Consider the following 18,661-nt stretch of genomic DNA (forward strand, 5'->3'; position numbering starts at 1 on the left):
TTGCCAACCAGTGTTTCCTGTACGGATATTCCATGTTGTATTTATCTATTCATCAGTTAATGAACATTTGAGTGGTTTCTACTTCTTGGCTGCTATGAACATTTGTGTAAAAGTTTTTGTGTAGATATGTGTTTCCATTTTTCTTGGGTATATATATACCTGGAATCCATACCCAAGAGACCCACTTCAGTTTTACCACTCTCATAACTTAGGAAACTCCAAGGGCTTTAGGAGCTTTGTGGGTATATACCAAGGATACCTCTATGTTTAACCTTTGGAGGAATCACCAAGAGTGTTTTCTAAGCAGCTGTACCATCTTATATGCCCACCAGCAGTTTATGAGGCTTCCAGTTTCTGCACATCTCCTGCAGTACTTGTTAGCTGTCTTTTGATTCTAGCCTCCTAGTGGATGTGAAGTTGTATTTCATTTTGTTTTCTGAAATTTCTTTTAATGGAAGTAGCTGTATTCATTATACAAGGAAATAGGTAAAATTTTTTTAGTCGGACATCTGGTATGATTAATAATAGAACCTCAACATTAACTTCCATGCTTTAACACATTCCTTCCTCCCAATCATTTGTCGAAGCTGGTTGTCCAAAATCAGGGTTGCGTAGAATAATTGTTGTGAGGTGCATGGCCTGGCTTTGACTTTGTTGCGGACGTTGCATGAGAACAGTGACCAAGAGCTTCCCAGTCCTCCCCACTATAGAGCCCAGGCTTGGAAGGCTGTGTTGGTGGCCAGCCTTTTAAGGATGCAGTAGGTGTCTGCCTCCATGTCATCTTAGGGAAGCAGCCGGGGCACTTACTCTCCCAAGGGCTAGCTGCTGCCGTGCAGATGTGGTAGTTGTTACAGGTGGGTACAGCCAGTACAGGTAGGTACTGGCACCTTTTGCCTATAAAGACAGACACCAGGCCCTCTTTACAGACAGGTTTTACGGGCTGAAAATACTATTGTAAAGAATAAGAAGCCAAAAAAAAAGCGCATAGCACCTGTGAGGCCAGAACTAAATGTTGGTGGAATGAGTGAGTAGCTTTGGCTTTGAGAGTCAGACACCAATCCACCAATCTAGCATGGCAACTTGGGGAAGCTACTTAAGCTCTCTGACTTAGTACTGATCTGCAAAACAGAGATGTGAAAAGGCCTCTGTTGCAGGGTTTTCATGATGACAGACATGTGCTCGGCTCATGGTAGGCACTCAGCAGATGTTAATTCTCTCTCCTTAAATAGCTCTGCTATTAGTCTCAGATATTTGTCTCCACAGATGTAGTCCAGCTCCAGCTATGACAGAACACAGGGCTGATTGTGCTGTTTAGATGATCTTTTCTTTACAGAGAAATAATGAGCTCTTGGCAAAAATTAAGTATTAGTAGAAATGAATATTGCAATTTAGTAGCTGCTGATTGACACATGTTTACTAAATAGCTACTCAAATTTCAGGAAGTTTGCCTGGAAGAAAAACAAGGAAGAAATATGAATATGGTATAAGAATGTGTTTACCCTCATTGCCAGGTACTTATTTATAAAATCTTCTTCTTTGGAATGTCCCAGCTGAAAAATTTGTACAAAACATTGGCTAGTTTTGGCTCAAGAGTTCAAAGTACCCTGCATGAAAATTTAAACTTCATTGGACATAAAAGGGTTGGATTCTTTTTGGAGCTTCTGTGCTTTAGAAAAAAAAATTTTTAAAGAGCTGTTCTTTTGGTCACTAGGTCTTTTTTTAGACCTGCAGGGAAGTCATAGTAACAGACTCCATGTGTGGTTGGGTTCCATGGCAACAAAGGGTTGTGACTTTATTAGAGAGTCGGGTGTGCCAAGAAAGATAAAAATCAGAGTATGGAAAATGTCTGACCGGATGAATGTGTTTTTTGGATTGTGTGCCTTGGGATGGAGAGGTCCCATTAATTTCCTGAATTAATGTTAGTCTTCATTGCAAATTTGGATCCTACTGGGTTATCATTAGCTCATAGGGGTCAGTGGTTATTTCCAAAAGATCTATCTACAACTTCGCTTTTATTCATTCATTCATTCATTCATTCATCCATCCTTTTTAATATCTTCATGAAAAACAATTTTTTAATTCAAAATAATAATGGTAAGAACCTAACTGGAGATGATTCTGATTTCAAAGGTGGAAAAGAAATGGAGCACCCTCTTCGTGAAGCTGATTCCAGCTGTGAGTTGTGAGACCCTGTGGGGGGGCCAGTGAGAGGCAGACTCTCCCAGAGCTGAATCTTCCTGTGCGCTGTCCAAGCCGGGTGTTCAGTTTCCCACCCGTGTTTCTCTCTGATGGGCTCAGAGGTGCTGGTTCCAGGGCCAGGTTGTGGAATCTCTATAGGAGTGTCCTCTGACTTGTCCCCACAGCAAGGTGCTTGCTGATGCTGTCACCCAAAGTGGATGATTAGTAGAGTTTATTCACTGCAGTGTCGTATTTGACCAAGAAATAGTGAGATCTGAGGACTTCAAGTCCCCTTCGCCCGATTATAAACATGAGGGGCTGCATTAACTGTGCTGCCAGTTATGCTGCTCTGTGCTTCTCCTCATCCTGATACTGAAAGCGAAAGAGTCCAGTGGCAGGCGAACATTGGACAGCTTACAGAATCAGTCACCCTTTAAACCAGTGGTGCATTCTGCCGTGTCCTCTGGGCTCAGACTTCGTTAGTCACTTACTCATAGCCTCACTGTGATGAATCAGAAACTTCACAGATACTCATGATAGACATAATAGTTGGTATTGGTTTAAAAGGCAAGAACTGGCTCACCAGGTTTCCGGTGACCCAGCTATTATAAGTCAGCTGTTAAGTCCTTGGGATAATTATTTAACTTCTTGGGTCATGATTCCTTATCTTAAATGCAGAGTTTGAACTAAATTGGTGTTTCTCAAACTTCCTGGTTTATAAGAGTAACCCAGGGTACTGGTTTAACAGTTTCTGTTTCACTAGGTCTGGGGTGGGGCTAGGATGGCAGTAGCCCCCGGTGATCTTCAGTTGAATGTTCAGGGAATACCAGACTCACTCAGCAGTTACCAGACTTTGTTTGGGAAAAAAAAAAGAGCTGTTTAATGCAGATGCCCAGGTTCCACCCCTGAACCTAGCTCAGCAGTCAGGTGATTGCAGCCACAATTTGGGCAACACTGGCCTACAGTATTCAAGCTGCCTTCTATCCCCAAAGATGGCTGTTACACGTACTGCCCCTGACCCCCTCAAATGAGCCAGAGGAGTTGGCCTGATGGAAAGCCCTGGAGGGTTCTGCTTACACCCAGTGCCAGCTCCAGACTCCCTGTCAGTGAGTTACTTGTTTTAAAATCTTAGGATTGTACAGTAGCAAACACTTTTGTTCACAGGAGTTTCTACTCTGTACTATCTTATTTCCTTTAAATAAGACGTTGTGTTTGCTAAGTGTAGTCACTCCTGATGTGCATGAGACAGTACCAGCAACATAGGGGTTACTGGAAAGTTGTTAAAAAATCCAGAGATTGGACTCCCAAATCCAGAGATTCAGTAAGTTCTATACAGGGCATGGGCATCAGTCTTGGGTTTTTAGTTCTTTTTTTTTTAACTTGAAGGGTTTTTGTGGGTTTTGTTTTTCTTTTTAAGATTTTGACCAAGATTGTGGTTTCCACCCCTCTCCTTCCTATCGCACCCAGTCGACAGAGTAAAAACTACTTTAAGTGTAAACACACCTGCTCAGCACCAGGGAGATGGGCCCGTGAAGCTGATTAGATTGTAGAAGAGTCTATAACACATACCTCAGGGACTTACAGAATGCTGGTCTTCTGAGACTGAGACACAGGGTTCCTCAAGTTTAATGATGAACACATTTCAATATAAATCTGCCCTATAGAGTTTCTATCTGTGACTCTTGTTCTATTTCCTGTTTAACAAAGATGAATTACCATTGTTTAATGTAGAGTTCAGTAGACCATACACATAAGTCTATATTATGAAGGTTCACTTTTTTTCTAATAACTAGCTTAACATAAAAAGTGAACGTTCATAGAGAAAAAATTCCAAAGCACTAAAGGGCATAAGGTGAAAAATGAAGTCTCTCTTTCCAGCTTACCTGTATTCTCAGAGATAAGCACTGTTCTATTTCTTGTGCCTCTTTATGGAAAGCTCTGCATAAGACGTATGTATCCGTTATTTACTTAATGAGCCTCTTGTTGAGAGACAACTTAAGTTCTATCTAGGGTAATTTTTTCTCATGTTTGTTTTGCTTCATACTACTGTACTGAATATTTTTGTACATCTTTCTTGATAACCGTATATGGATAAATTTCTAAAAGCAAAGTTGTTGGGTCAAGGTTATATGTGTCTTTAAAGAAGGCTAGATGGGAACAAAATGTCCTTCCAAAGGGCTGCATCAGTTTACTGGGGAAATCCTTTATTATCAAAAGACTTTCCTGCCCCAGCTCATTCTGATACAGCAGGTAAAGCGCTAATGACCGGGTCTACTTAAACAGAGCCAGAGACTCACTTCAGGGCTTCTGGTTGAAGGAATTAAATGACATATTTCATAATGAAAAGACAAACTAAAAGGTATCTGAAGGGGGGAAGAGAAGAGAGCAAGGTTAGGTAAAGCAAGTAGCTAACCCCAGAGTTTCAAGGAGAGTGCTTCAAGTCACAGGAGATCACAGAACCTGAACTGGATTCTGAAGAATATAAGACAGCCCTGGAGCAGAGTGCGCTGGTGAGAAAATCATGTTCTAGATTGTGATAAACTGTTTCCTGGGCATGACCTCCTTTAGCAGATGCCCTGGGCATTTTTAGGTGAAGCATTATGAGGAGGAGATGCCCTTCATATTAAACAGTACCTCTAATATGAGTCATGGGGTGTCTGTGTGTCTGTTTCAAAGTAATGTTTAAATCAAAAGAATCATGTCTCAGTAGTCACTCAGACTGTGTGGCTCTCCTTAGTGTGTCAGGGGTGACTGTGCAGATCAGGAGCCAGGTGATATGGGCATGTTGCTGCTTTAGTGTGGCAGATACCATCTAATCTGCTGTCCACCTGCCTTCATTTTGCCTCCTACTGGCAACAAGACAGGAGAGGAGCTTATAGATACAAAATAAGTTGAGTCTATTCACGAATGGGAAGTTCACATCTATTGGCAGGAGGGAGCTGGGAGGTATCTTGGGTCTAAACATCAGTGGGTGTCAAATCACAAACGCTGGCTAAGAGGGATGGCCAGGTGTATTGTGAGTTTAAGGGAGCTATCCAGAGGCCAGGACACCTGAGAGCAGCAAGAACCTCAGGTCACAACTAGGCACATTGGGGACAGAGGGCACATGTTCTTCCTCAGCACCGAGAGACCAAAATACCCTCTCAAACTGGTCATGCTTGAGCCATGTCACATGTGGCCAGGTTGAAGACGGCCAGGAATAAACCAAATCCCAAAGACTAGCTCCAAATCAAATCATTCTTTACATTCAATCAAAGTAATTACATGAACCAAATGACTAGAAAGCTTTGAGGCAATTGTCAAGGAACTGTATGTTAGAAACTTGGTGATTTTTGTGTGTGAATTATGAGTGACACCCAACATGGAACAGGTATGCTGAATTGGCTGTGAATGAAAGAATGAAAATATATGGAGCTATCAAGGAAGTACCAGGTAGTAGGAATGGACAAGTGATGACGAATGTGTTTTAGTATGTGAATTGGAAATGACACAAAATATCTAATGACCAAGATATTTTAAGACAGGGAAGATGGCCATAAAAATAGGTAACACAAGTTGGAACTCAAATGTGAAGGCAAAAATAGAAGAAAAATGCACAAGCTTAACTGTGTGGAATTGAATTCTGTATGCCATTTGATTTTTAAATTTCATTGTAGTTTTAAAATGTTCATTTTAAATTATAAATAGAATAAACAAAGTGAGCCTAGCAAAGAAATTATATATTTCTTCTATAAAAAGTATGCTGTTGATTTAACATTTGGTTTAAAGCAAGATCCATTGCTAGAATTTATTATTTGACATTTATTTAAGGTCTCCTTGAACTGAGCCAGAGGACAGAGGCTGTACAATGTTAACCTTGGAAGACATCCTTCCTCTTAAATATCACAGTATAGTTTTATACAAAGAATAAAGTTCTATTACTTTGTCTAGGCTTTATTAGACTGATAACATTCTCTCTCTTTTCCAAACTCCATTTCTCCCCCATTTCATCCCCAACACAATTAAATCAGTATCACTTAGACCACACAACAGTTTTGAGATCTTTGCATTTGTTATTTGATGTCAAGGGCAGGAAACCCCAGGTCCCCTGGGCAGTTCTGGCCTGAGTTTTATATGTTCTGTGGTGATTCAAATGTTGGAGAATCTGTTCATAGCAGGAACGTCAAAAGAGACTTAAAGACAAGTGACTGACAACAAGAAAGCTTGTACTCTTGCAGGGGTTAATGTTCAAATTATAGTACAAAGCAGTGTATGATAATGAAAGAGCAACAAAAAACTATGAAATATCTTCTGTGTCTGGCATGATATGAGATCCTTTTCTGATCTCATTAATTTCTAGGAGGAATTTCCCCAGATGAAACTAGAGTCTTAGAAACAGTAATTTACTCGCCCAAGGTCATACAGCCACTAAATGGCGGAGCTGGGAGTTGACCATGTCTGCTGACCTGAAAGTCCATGCATGTCCTCCCCTAAGTTTCCCCAAAGCACTGTCGCTGAAGGCTCCAGTTCTGCTTCTCGGCCCCTTAGTTGCTTCCTCTGGACATCTCTGCTGAATCACCCAATAAGAACGTCAAATTCAGGGTGTCTGAAGCTGACTCCTCCTCTATCCCAACCTCTGACTCCTTCTACCTCTTCTCAGAGGTAGCTTCTCAGCTCTTGTAGAACTTGTGAAGATCTTACTGGCCATGATATGGAATGAAAAACTGGATTGGATTTGCCTTGACTCCCCCTGTTCATCCCCACAGCCAGCCGATGGCTGTCAAGTCCTTTTTGATGCTTAAAAGGACATGACAGCGACACTTAAAACGCCCTTCTCTCCTTCCCCTGCACCCACCCTGTATCCAGCCTTCACCAGCTCTTGCCTTAGATGGCTCCAGCAGGCTCCAGTCTGCTCCACCAAACTGCATTTTCTCTCCTGCTTTCTTCAGAACCTCTCTGAAACAGGGATCTGATCTTTCTAATCCCTTTGGCAGCTGCCACATGGCCAATCAGCTGAAATCCAAATACTTAAACATGATTTATAACGGAACCCTCAAGGTCTGATCTCTGCCTGCCAACTCAGTTCTTCCCCTGCCGCCTTCTCCTTGCACTGTGCAGCCTCCGAATCCCTGCCTGCTGTCTGTAGAATTGATTCAGAACTCGCTTCACCCAAAGCACCTTCTTCTGACCGACAAGTTTCTTTCTACCAACCTTGTCTCCCCAGCCCCTCATCCCTTCCCCTTGCTGCCCCTCCTAAGCATTACTTTGTAGCACCACGTGCACCTCTCCAGGCCCTCATCAGTGGCTGTCATTGTTTTCCTTGACACTGGACTTGGGGGGCGGGTGCCACTTTGCAACTCCAGGGCGCCTCGCTGTGCCTGACACGCAAAGGCACCAGTGAGCATCTGTCTCATGAATGAAACAACTGAGGAAAGATTCTCCCGCTTCACTCACTGCCTTTGAGTCACTGGCCTTCCCTAGGCTCTTGGACTATTTACTGCTTGTTCTGCCTTCATTCATGTTGGGGTTTCCTGTGCTCAGTTCACTGCTTTGCATTGACTCTGCCCAGCCTGAGTCTGTTGAAATGAGACTGTTTCAGCCTCTTTGGTAAACTGGGGGAGTGCCCAACTGAACATCCTCTAAGGTTCTCTAGCAATCCCAGGGTTGTGTGACAACAAGACCCTGTTCCATCAGCCTCCCTGCAAAGATGCAGAATGTGTATCTTTTCTTCTGGCAGCACAAAGAGCCCATTTGTCCTGTAGTGGGTTGAATATAGTGTATTATTGCTGGCAGTTATATTGATTTACAGTTCAGGGTGTAGAGTTTCTCTAAGACAAACACAGGAATACCCAGAGATATGTGAGCAGTGTCTCCAAAGTCCAGGGTGAGTCATGTGGAGGTGCTGCTCAAGTATCAAGCCGCCTGCCTTGCAGATGCAGATCCCTCTCTGGCAGGAGTGGGAGCTGGCTGTTGGTCCTGTCTGCTTCCGGATTTGTTGTGTGGCCTTTGGTGAGTCTCTTCACCCCTCTCCTACTTCAACCAGACTGAGTAAACATGTATTGTAGAGCTTTGTGGTTATTAATGTTCTATGAGAAGCTTAAAAGAAATACATATTTTTGTTCCCTTAATATTTGTCTTTGTGCTTGCCCAAATCCCTTGCTATTTCTCACCAGGTTTCTAGGTATTTAGCCTGCCTAGATTCCTGATGAATCACCTTTAGTCCTTTAAAAATGTAAACCCAATGGGTATGACTTCACAGATGAACAAATATCTGGGTTGAGTGTGCCAACTACTGGCTGGGAAGGAGCCAGCTGCCCTCCCACTTCTCTGTCAATTCGAAAGTAATCTAGGGTTTAACCAGACCGAGTTGGAATCTGACTCTGTACTTTAGCATCGATCTCTTGGCAAGTGGATTTCTTTGAGTCCTCCCTTCCCTGGAAACTTCAGACTTCGTAACGCTGACTTGGTGTGACTTGGTGTAACACTGACTTGGCGGCGTCAGCCACTGCCAGCCCATTGAGAGAGAGAGAGGTATGCTGGCTGCCTCCGAGCTGTGGGCTGGGACAGGGAGGGGGGGGTCGTTGTGCGGGTCTGGAGAGTCAGGGCTCCTTGGCCACCCTCAGGCACCCCATGGTGCCGGCCGGACACGAGGCTCCCTGTGGGCCAGTGAAGGTTCCATTTCGCCTCGTGAGCTGCTTGATGTCATGGGAAATCCATATTCGGTTTGTGGCTTTGTGTGTGCGTGTGTGTCACAGAAGTCTTCAGTATATTGCTCAAAAAATAAATATAATCTTTCTTTCATTTTCTGGACATTAAAGTATTTGAACACATTTATTAATTTGAGTATTTTTTTATATATATTTTATTGATTATGCTATTACATTTGTCCCATTTCCCCCCTTCTCCCCCTCCACCCTGTACCCCCCTCCCACCCACATTTCCCCCTTTAGTTCATGTCCATGTGTCATACTTATGAGTTCTTTAGTTTCTACATTTCCCGTACTTTTCTTGCCCTCCCCCTATCTATTTTCAACCTACATTCTATGCTACTTATTCTCTATACCTTTTCCCCCTCTCTTCTCCTCCCACCCCCCTGCTGCTAACCCTCCATGTGCCCTCCATTTCTGTGGTTCTGTTCCTGTTCTAATTGTTTACTTAGTTTCTTTTGGTTTTGCTTTAGGTGTGGTTGTTGATATTTGTGAGTTTGCTGTCCTTTTACTATACATGTCTTTTCTTTATCTTCTTTTCTTAAATAAGTCCCTTTAGCATTTCATAAAATAAGGGCTTGGTGATGATGAACTCCTTTAACTTGACCTTATCTGAGAAGCACTTTATCTGCCCTTCCATTCTAAATGAGAGCTTTGCTGGATAGAGCAATCTGGGATGTAGGTCCTTGTCTTTCATGACTTGCAATATTTCTTTCCAGCCCCTTCTTGCCTGTAAGGTCTCTTTGGAGAAATCAGCTGACAGTCTGATGGGAACTCCTTTGTAGGTTACTGTCCCCTTACCTCTTGCTGCTTCTAGGATTCTCTCCTTGGTTTTTACCTTGGCTAATGTAATTATGATGTGCCTTGGTGTGTTTCTTCTTGGGTCCAACTTCTTTGGGGCTCTCTGAGCTTCTTGGATTTCTTGGAAGACTGTTCCCTTTGCCAGATTGGGGAAGTTCTCCTTTATTATTTGTTCAAATACGTGCTCAATCTGTTGCTTTTCCCCTTCCGATTCTGGTACCCCTATAATTCGGATATTGGGACGTTTAAAGGTGTCTTGGATGCTCTTAATCTTTTCCTCAATTTTTTGAATTCTTATTTCATCCTGCTTTCCTGCTTGGTTGATTCTATCTTCCTTCTGGTCCACTGTATTGTTTTGAGACTCATATTCCTTCCTTTCACTATTGGCTCTCCTCCGCGTGTCTTCCTGCATCTGTTTTATGGTAATCTGCATTCTTTCATCTAGATTTTGTCCAAAATCCACCAGTTCCGTGAGCTTTCTGATCACCAGTGTTTTGAACTGCGCATCTGATAGATTGGCTAATTCTTGGTCGCTCAAAAGGATGAGTCCTGGGGGACTGATCTGCTCTGTTGAAAACATGGTTTTTTTTCCCCCTGTCTCTCCTTTTTTTTTTTCCGGTCTGGTTGCTCTTGTTACGGTGGGGGGCGGAGCCTTAGGTGCTCACCAGGGCTGGGCGCTCCAGTCGCTAGATTGTGACGTTATAAGTGGGGGCGGGCGGGAGCAGGAGCGGGGCGGGGGGGAAAACAATGGCGGTAGTTCCGTTCCCCTGGACTCAGACCCTTGTCTGGGCTTCTGGGCTGCGAGTTCTGCCCTGGTCCACAATCGCTACCCCTCTGGGTCTGCCAGCCGCAGCTTGCGTACTCAGGGATCACCGCTGCCTTCTTGCGCGCCGGATGGCTTTTGCGCCGACTTCGCACCAAACCTTCCCCCGACCTCCGCGCACTGCCGACCCGAGCCAGCCCCGCGCCCGCCTGGCTTATCTTCTCCTACCAGTCCGGATGAATGCGTCTACTTCAACTTCTTGGCTGCCCGGCTTCCATTCAGATAAATCCTCTGCCGGATCTGGGTGTTATTCTGATAGTAAATTATTGTTGTAAATTATTGGTTTTCTAATCTTGGTTGTACGAGGAGGTACGGTGCGTCCACCTATTCCTCCATCTTGCCGGAAGTCAATTTGAGTATTTTTTCAATTAGCTCTGCATCAAAGGTTGGTCTGGAATGTCACAAAGTGGGGGTGGGAGAGAGTTATAGAAGGTTGTAAGAGTTTGCTGCCTATCATTTGCTCCTTTGTATCTTGGAGATTAAATTTCTGTTTTTTTTTAAAAAAATGGAGGGCCAGATGTTCAAACAGCAAAGAATCTTAATAACCTCATAGCATCTGAATGCAACAGTTTTGACAGAGTTTTACATGTGTGGTTTTGGTTGGAATGAAAAGGGGGAATTCCTGCCCAGATCGCTCAAGCACTGCTTGCTAAGCAGCCATAGCTGCCTTCTCTGTGAGGCTCTTCAAAAGGAGGTAGGACGGGGTCCCTGGTTGAAGGACCCTCTGGAGAAGCCCCCTCAGTGCTGGTCAGCCCCTCCAGCCCTTCCCCCTTCAGGATCCCCTCCCAGGAGGAGGAGGAGGACGGGGTTGCCTAAAGTGCAAACTTAGGTGGTTTACAGGCTGCAGATCTGTAGCATGGGGGAAGTTTGGGGCCTCTCTCTTCACTAAAGGTGTGAGTGACCACAATTACTTCACATTCCCAGGTGTGAACCAGTGAGGATGACAACCCAAAAAGATGAAGTCAGGGCTTATTGCAGGTGATTGCCTGAAGACCTCTGAGTCCAGGTTACAATTTAAGTAGAGCCTCAAATTTAGATTTTAGCGTGTCGCCCAAAGAGTTACATATAGAGCTGGAGACACAGCAACAGATTAACAGAAGATGTTATTCATCATATAACACACACACACGTTATTGTGTAATTTATTCAATAGTTTTTATATTTAAATGTTTGTAAATTGTAAAATACTACATGTAGAAGATATTCTATTTTTAAAATAACATGAAATACCCCTGTACCTAAAACGCCAGGTAAGAAATCCAACTTGACCCTGACGGCCTATCGCTCTATCACAAGCCTCCCCATCCCCAAGAGGTGGTGCGGTCCTCACACTCGCTCGCTCGTGTTAACCATTCCCTTGCTTTTTCTGTCATCGTACAGACTATGTGTTTATACCTAAACAAGAATTTGCCTGCATTTGACCTTTCTAAGGTGGAATTCATATGGCCTGCCTTCCTCTTTGACTGCTTTTAAGATTTATTCGTTGTAATTCTTGTAGCTGTGGTTCACTTTTTTGCACTGGACACATGCCGGGAGTCACATGAGACCTTTGGGGTATTCCTGGGTGGCCGTTGTTGCTGGTGTTTTCTGTTGTGAGCAGTGCTGCTTTGAGTGTTTCCAGTGCACGCTGAGCACGGCGGGTGTTTGTCCTACGGAATGGAATCTCTGGGTCTCTGGGGCATGTGCATGTTCAAATGCCAAACAGTTTTTAATGTTTTAGGAACTCATTAAATGTAATCACTCCAGATATATCTTGTAGTCTGATTTTAGCATTGCTTCATTTAAAAACAAATTATAGAACTATCAACAATATTTTTTTAATGGAAGTAGTCCAGTCCTATTTTTGCTTCTGAGAAACTTCAACCTTTAGGAGATCGCTTTATAGCTGTTTGTAGTTACTGTCACAGAAACCATTTTGACGGGCAAAGCCAAACCTTAAAACCTGAGAATCACAAATAAAACAATTTAGCCCCCGGGAGTCACACGAGCTGCATGCAGACAGTCACTAGACGCACTGACTCTGCGACTCTGGCCGCCATGGATAGGGGGACATGTGTGCCCGTCACACGCTGCCCGTCTGCTCCTGTGACGTTCTCATGGAAACCCTGCTTGGGAAACACCATCACCCACACGATACAGACCCAAAGCTGTGAGCATGTGGAAACTGAGTATTTAATAGAAATGTTTCAGTCGCGTTGGTCTCTTGAGAAAATGGTATTTTGTGAAGTTATATAGGAATGATGTGACATTAGTATACCTGATTTTTATGGGATTTTATTTGAAAATTTTTATTTATGACTTGGCAATTTCTGCTCAGTTCCATAAACGTTTTTCCAAACTGCCTTTTAAAACATGGTTTTACTTCTTTGGGAAGTTGGATTTAAAAGCCCTCTTTTCAGTAGGGAGCTTTTTGGGTAGTAATTGCACATACTAGATCAAGTTAGTTTGCTTTAAAAAAATGCTTACTACCCTGAATACTGAGGCCTGTTATTTGCTATTATTAGTAAAATCATTGGTCCTAAAAGGAGAGAAAGTATCCTGAGTGCGCTAATGAAATCTTGCAGGTATTTGCATAAGAGTCTGGCTTTGAGAAAGTGGGCATTGGGGACTTTTTAAAAAATATATGAAAATAAGGTGAGTAAAAACAAGCTATACCAGAAAGAGTATATAGAATAAAAAGTATCTCTGGTGGCAGAGTCCCAGTTCCCAGAGGTAACTACCATTCACAATTCCTAAGATACCCTTCTGGAAATCTTCATACAGAGTACACGTATATACATTTGTAGAAACTCCACCACTGCCTCCTTTGTAAAGCACAAATGAATGTGTACTATAGACATAGCTCTGCATCTTGCTTTTCTCCCTTGATACTTGAGCCTCAACAGCTTCCCGTGGTAGCCATTCAGATCTACCTCCAATTAAATGACCACATTGTTTTGCTTGTACTAGACGTTTTAAGTGGTTCCCCATTGATGTACATCTATGCTGATTCTAGAATTGAAAAACAGATGATGGTGGTGGTGGTGGTGGTGGTGATGGTAGTGGTGGTGTAATGATGACAATGGTGGTGTTGATGGTGGTGGTGATGATGATGGCAGTGGTAATGGTGGTGATGATGATGGTAGTGGTGGTGGTGATGGTGGTGATACAAGGCAGACTATCCTGTTAGAAAGAGCAAAAAATAGGAGAAAAGACAAAGGCTTGTAAATACTTCGTTCTTCATTTTTTCTTTAAATCTCTTTAATGTTTTTGGCTGTTTTAATGTATTTGGAGAACTATACAGAATGTCCCTCTTTGCCTTTTCTTCTTTGTGATGGCCACAATGGCATTTAACTAGGAGTCTGGGGAAAAGGAATATATTTACAGTTTATTGGCTAAAGAAGTGAGAGATTCCAATTCTCTCCTACCTCTAGCCCAAACACACCGTATTGTAATGGATTGTTTGTTATATGTGATTAGCAAACATTTCTTATGACAATTGATCTTTTTGGGCAGAGAGGAGTTTCATTATACAGAGCTTATTGTTACATTAATACTTCTCTGACAGTGTTTGCAAACACTGTCGGTTGCCGTCCAAGCACCATTTTCCTTCCCTTTCTGTAGAGCTGGCAGAGCCAGCTCCTGCAATAGAGGCTGAAAATGTTACTGTTTTTCACATCCTCTCCAGCAACTAATGCACAGACATATGAGCCAGTCCTGGCTAAAGGAACCTGAGGGGAAAACTGCTGAGGAGCTTGTGGAAAAGTTTCTTCTCTATCAAATGAAAAGACAGCATAGTTGTCTATAACCAGAAACTGTCTACATGTGACTCTTAGAACTGTAGCAGCTATCTCTTGCCTCCATGAAGGAATGGGCAAATGTCCTAAGGATAGTGGAATGGAAAGAACTTGGGTTTGTAACACGTTTTAAGCCACCAAATTACCCCTGTCTTCTGATCTTCTTAATTTGTGAGCTCCAAAAGGCACCTATAATTGAACTTCTTTTATCCATTTACTTAACATGGAATTTTACCCAAAGAAAATAATATCAAAGTAGAAAATTACTCAGTTATAAAACAAGTGCCTGCTGTATTCAAGAGGCAGTGTGAGGCTCTGGGACTGCAAAAAGCAGGGGGGAGCGATAAGGTATTTAATGAATGATACAAGGCAACAGAGGATTAGTCCCTCCGGAACGGCTCAATAAGAGCAGCCGGAGTTCTGTGTATAAAGGACGCATGGACAGAGCCAAAGGGGGTAGGCTCCGGGGTAAGAGTGGGGATGGGTTGCGGGGGCGGGGGGGGATGGTGACAAATGTACTTGAACAACAATTAAAAAAACACTTGGAGTAAGACTGTTTCATACGAAGCAGGTTTTTGGGAAAACACATCTATAGCATTTACATACCAGGTACATGTACTCATTTCAGTGTGAGATGAATGGTAGAGGTTTCTGAGATAAGTACTGTTTAGTGAAGATATCTTGAGGTGTCATTGTGAAATATGAGCATTTCAGTGGTGAGTTTGACGGCAAAAGAGATATGAAAATCACTGTTCCCTGTGAGAAACAGTGAATGGATTCATACGACGCAGTCAGTTTTGCAATAGGATAAACTTCTGGCCCACAAAAAAAGAGCAGCAGGAGTTCTGAGTAGACATGGATGACTGGACTGGGGGTGATAAAAAATGACTGTGTGGAAAAGGTTAAATTGAGCCAGGCTCTAAAAGAACCCCAAGATTTTGGTAAGTAGAGGGTTGGGGATGGCATTTCAAGAAGCGTGTGCGAGGTTTTAGCAACCACACAGGATGTGGGGTCAGACCTGAATTCAGTCTCTGGCTTGTCACTTACTAGCTTGTGACCTCGTCAAAGTCCTTGATATCTTTGATGCTCATCATGATAGATGAAACATAACTTTCAGAATTGGGCTGAGGATTACAAACAAAATACACCAAACATCGGTCATGCTGACAGATGCATGGCAGGCACAGAGTAGTAGATGGTGGAGGTGCAGGGGCCGTAAGACTTGCCTCCTGGGCAGCACATGAGCCAAGGTGAGATGAGCTGGTAGAACCAGTCTGGGCTTGCTGTTCTTGGTCTGATCGAAGTTCACCTGGATTGGACCATTTGGTCCAGGGAAGAAGGTGTGAGTACCAAAGCTGTAGAGGAGCAGGTTTGGGTCAAGACATGGAGGACATTGACTTCCAACTAACAGAATTTAGAACTCATCCTGTGGACAGCTGGTGCGGTGACCTTTGAGTGACAGTCACTGGGGCAGTCTGGGGACAGTGAGGTTGTCGCACTGGTCCAGATGTGCAGCATAAAAGACCTAGACCAGGCAGGTGTCAAGTGTTGGAGAGAAGAAAATAGGGTTAAATGTTGGAGAGATCAAGAAAGAAAACTTAATAGTGATGTGAGAAGCAAAGAGAAAGAAAGACAAACGATGAGTTCTGAAGACTGAATGTCAGTTGTTTAGTGTGAAATGCAGGGCAGATATGTAACGCTTTCAGGTAATCATATCCCAGGTTGGCACAAGAACATTTGGCAAGACTTATTGAAATTTTTATTGAAAGATGCTATATAAGTGGAAAATAAATGATGGCACCCAAATCTGCTTGTCATTTAATTCTTGCCTAATTGTTTGTCACTTTCCCAGTATTTACATAGCTTATGATTAGATATTATTGAACACTTTGTGTCAGACCTATAATATGTAGTATATATTCGCTTATTGTTGACTACATGTTTATCCAGGGTGAAAAGCAATTGAGGCAATTTTATCTCTGCCACAGGGATTGTGGCACTTACAGATGTTTACAATGACCTTACTGATAACACATCAGTCATAACAACATCTGAAGTAATGAATGACATCCGGGGCATCATCATACACAGAAACCAAACAATTTTCATTCATCACATTCAAGGTAATATCTTGGGTTGAATGAGGTTTCATAATGTTCTCAGTGGTAAATCTTGAACAGATGGTCCTCTAGCATTTTGAAATGCTGAATAATGTAAGTAGAATGAATCAAATTAATAGAATACACTACATTCAAATACTATTACACAGTTAGCAGCCCTTGGAGTCTTATTAAGTTTATCAGCTTTCCCAATAAAAGACAATACGAAAACCCCATCGTCCATATATCCTAGGGAGCTAGGCATGAGTAAAGCCTCTTAAGATAAAAGGTATTCTTCCAGTGAGTCATAAAGTTAATGTATTTTGCAGTGGTGATTCTATGCACAAGCAGCTCCATAATAAGCTCAGAGCAGGTGCCCTGTCTGAGTTCTTGCAGTCTCATTGGGAAGTTAGGGCTCTAAGCCAGGTACAAACCCATGATTTGGTTCATTACAGTTCCCAGTAAAGATTTTTTAAAAGTCTGGCATTGATTTTTTCCCAGACTGCTTTCTATTCGTCATAAACTTCTTCTTTTAATATTCTAACTTGGGTGTTTTATTTTTTCAAGCAGAATTTGATTAATAACAGGCAGTGTAGATAGGTGTACCTTGGTGGACAGCGAGAAGTACCTTGGCTTAAAGTGAAGAGAATATGCTTTGCAGCGTGCAATGAAGGGTTTTTCTTTTTAATGCATAATTAAAACACAAAAGGGAAGTTATCCTTAACTTCTACCTTTTCTTTCATCCCAGGTGAAAATTTTGTGCTTTTTCATCTATGGAGCTCTCTGATAAAAAACACCAGGGCTGTGACCATTAGAGTTAGTTTAGCATTTTGGGTCCCCAGTGGAGAGCTGAGTGGAGATAGAATAAATTACCAGTCATGTACTTGTGACGCAAAATGTCTGATCTCCCAACATGTGATGGATAATACTAATTTAGGTGAGAACTCAACTGTCCTTCGCTTCAATTGATGATGTTTTTTCTTTTTTTTAAGTAGGTCTGGTTATGGGATCCCTGCATCTCCACAGAGGGCCCCCTAGTGTTGATAGGCAACGCGGTGTGACTGCACAGCCGCCCATTGACCAAACCCCACAGGTCTGTCTTACGTGACCGAGTACAGCACATGAACTGAATCTGAAATCCCTCTGTACAGTTACGTGTACAGTTATGTGTTTTAAAAATTAATAAGAATCTAAACAGTGTTTGTATTTAAGGGAGGCTTTAATGGGTGATTTTTTTCATATTCTTTAGATATTTCAATTTCTCTGTTTCCAAATATTTTATTTTCATGATTTAAAAAATCCCACCTGCTTTTAAAACCCTGGCCTTCCCCTACCTGCATGATGAAGGGTCAAGTCTAGCCTGGCTTGCAGAGCCCGCCACAAGCTGTCTGTGTTCCTCTGAGTCTCATGCCTTCTCCCTGTTTTGCTCCAGCCCTTGATCAAATTCTGATTTAGGATGACCCGTTTAGTCCTCCTAAATTCTAGACACCCCCAAGAAACTTTTTAGTTTCCTAAATATTCTACTTTATGTCTGTGCTCCTTGCTAGGCTCTCTTAGCTGATTTTTGAGCCTTCCTTTCCGGGTCTGAGTCAGATATCACCGAAACCTTGTTACTCATTCCCACCCTTTAGGGTCCTTGTAGTACTTGCTGCATGCATTCCTGTGTTCCCCACGTCTCCCTGCACAAAGGGGGACCCCTGGGGCAGTTTACCACACTCATCTTTCTGCGAGTGCTTTTAGCATGCTTTCTGGCTCACAAAAGGTGCCCAGAAAAATATTTTTGAAGTGGAAATTTTGTATTTTGGGGGGCCTGGCTTGGAACCTAAATTAATGAATTCCATCAGTGATCATAAAACAGTCGGGTCTCAGTAAGCCCTACTTGTGCTTTGTGTGCTTTAGTGAAATCCAGCCTCTCTGAGAAACATTGGCTCTCTTAGTCTCTATGAAGTAGTGAACCGGGACATTTGCTGCCTGCGTCAACATGGTATTTAGAATTTTGCTGCATTTTGCAGAATTTAAGATTAAATATTTTTGTATCTAGATTAAAGGTATTTAATTATACCACGGATACTAAGGCCTTGCTACCAGTATGCCATACAGATGGCTACTCTTTTTCTGTGTTTTGTACATTTGCTCTTTTGTATCTGATACTAAAAACAGATTTTTTAGGCAGTGTCATGAAAATTTTGGACACTGTGAAAGTGTTAAAGAGCTAACCAAGTGCAATATAAACTGACATACTAATGAAGTTAGAGTTCTTTTTCTGCTGCAGTTCAACAATACTGTATGTTAACCAAC

General features: G+C 42.5%; 1 protein-coding gene across 4 annotated transcripts in view; it reads left to right on the top strand.

Moving 5' to 3' along the window:
• TMCC3 (transmembrane and coiled-coil domain family 3) overlaps nucleotides 1-18,661 on the top strand; it is a 270,396-nt gene that overhangs the window by 224,869 nt on the left and 26,866 nt on the right. Inside the window, exon 1 of one of the 4 annotated variants that reach the window (XM_036018558.1) lies at nucleotides 8,031-8,166. The exons of 2 other annotated variants lie outside the window; for them this stretch is intronic. The gene's annotated coding sequence lies outside the window, so the exon portion shown is untranslated. Of the gene's footprint in view, nucleotides 1-8,030; nucleotides 8,167-8,206; nucleotides 8,689-18,661 lie in introns of those variants that run through there. One more of the 4 variants, XM_028533069.2, reaches the window with a different exon arrangement.

Source organism: Phyllostomus discolor, chromosome 2 (genome assembly GCF_004126475.2).
Source record: "Phyllostomus discolor isolate MPI-MPIP mPhyDis1 chromosome 2, mPhyDis1.pri.v3, whole genome shotgun sequence".
Taxonomy (NCBI): Eukaryota; Metazoa; Chordata; class Mammalia; order Chiroptera; family Phyllostomidae; genus Phyllostomus; species Phyllostomus discolor.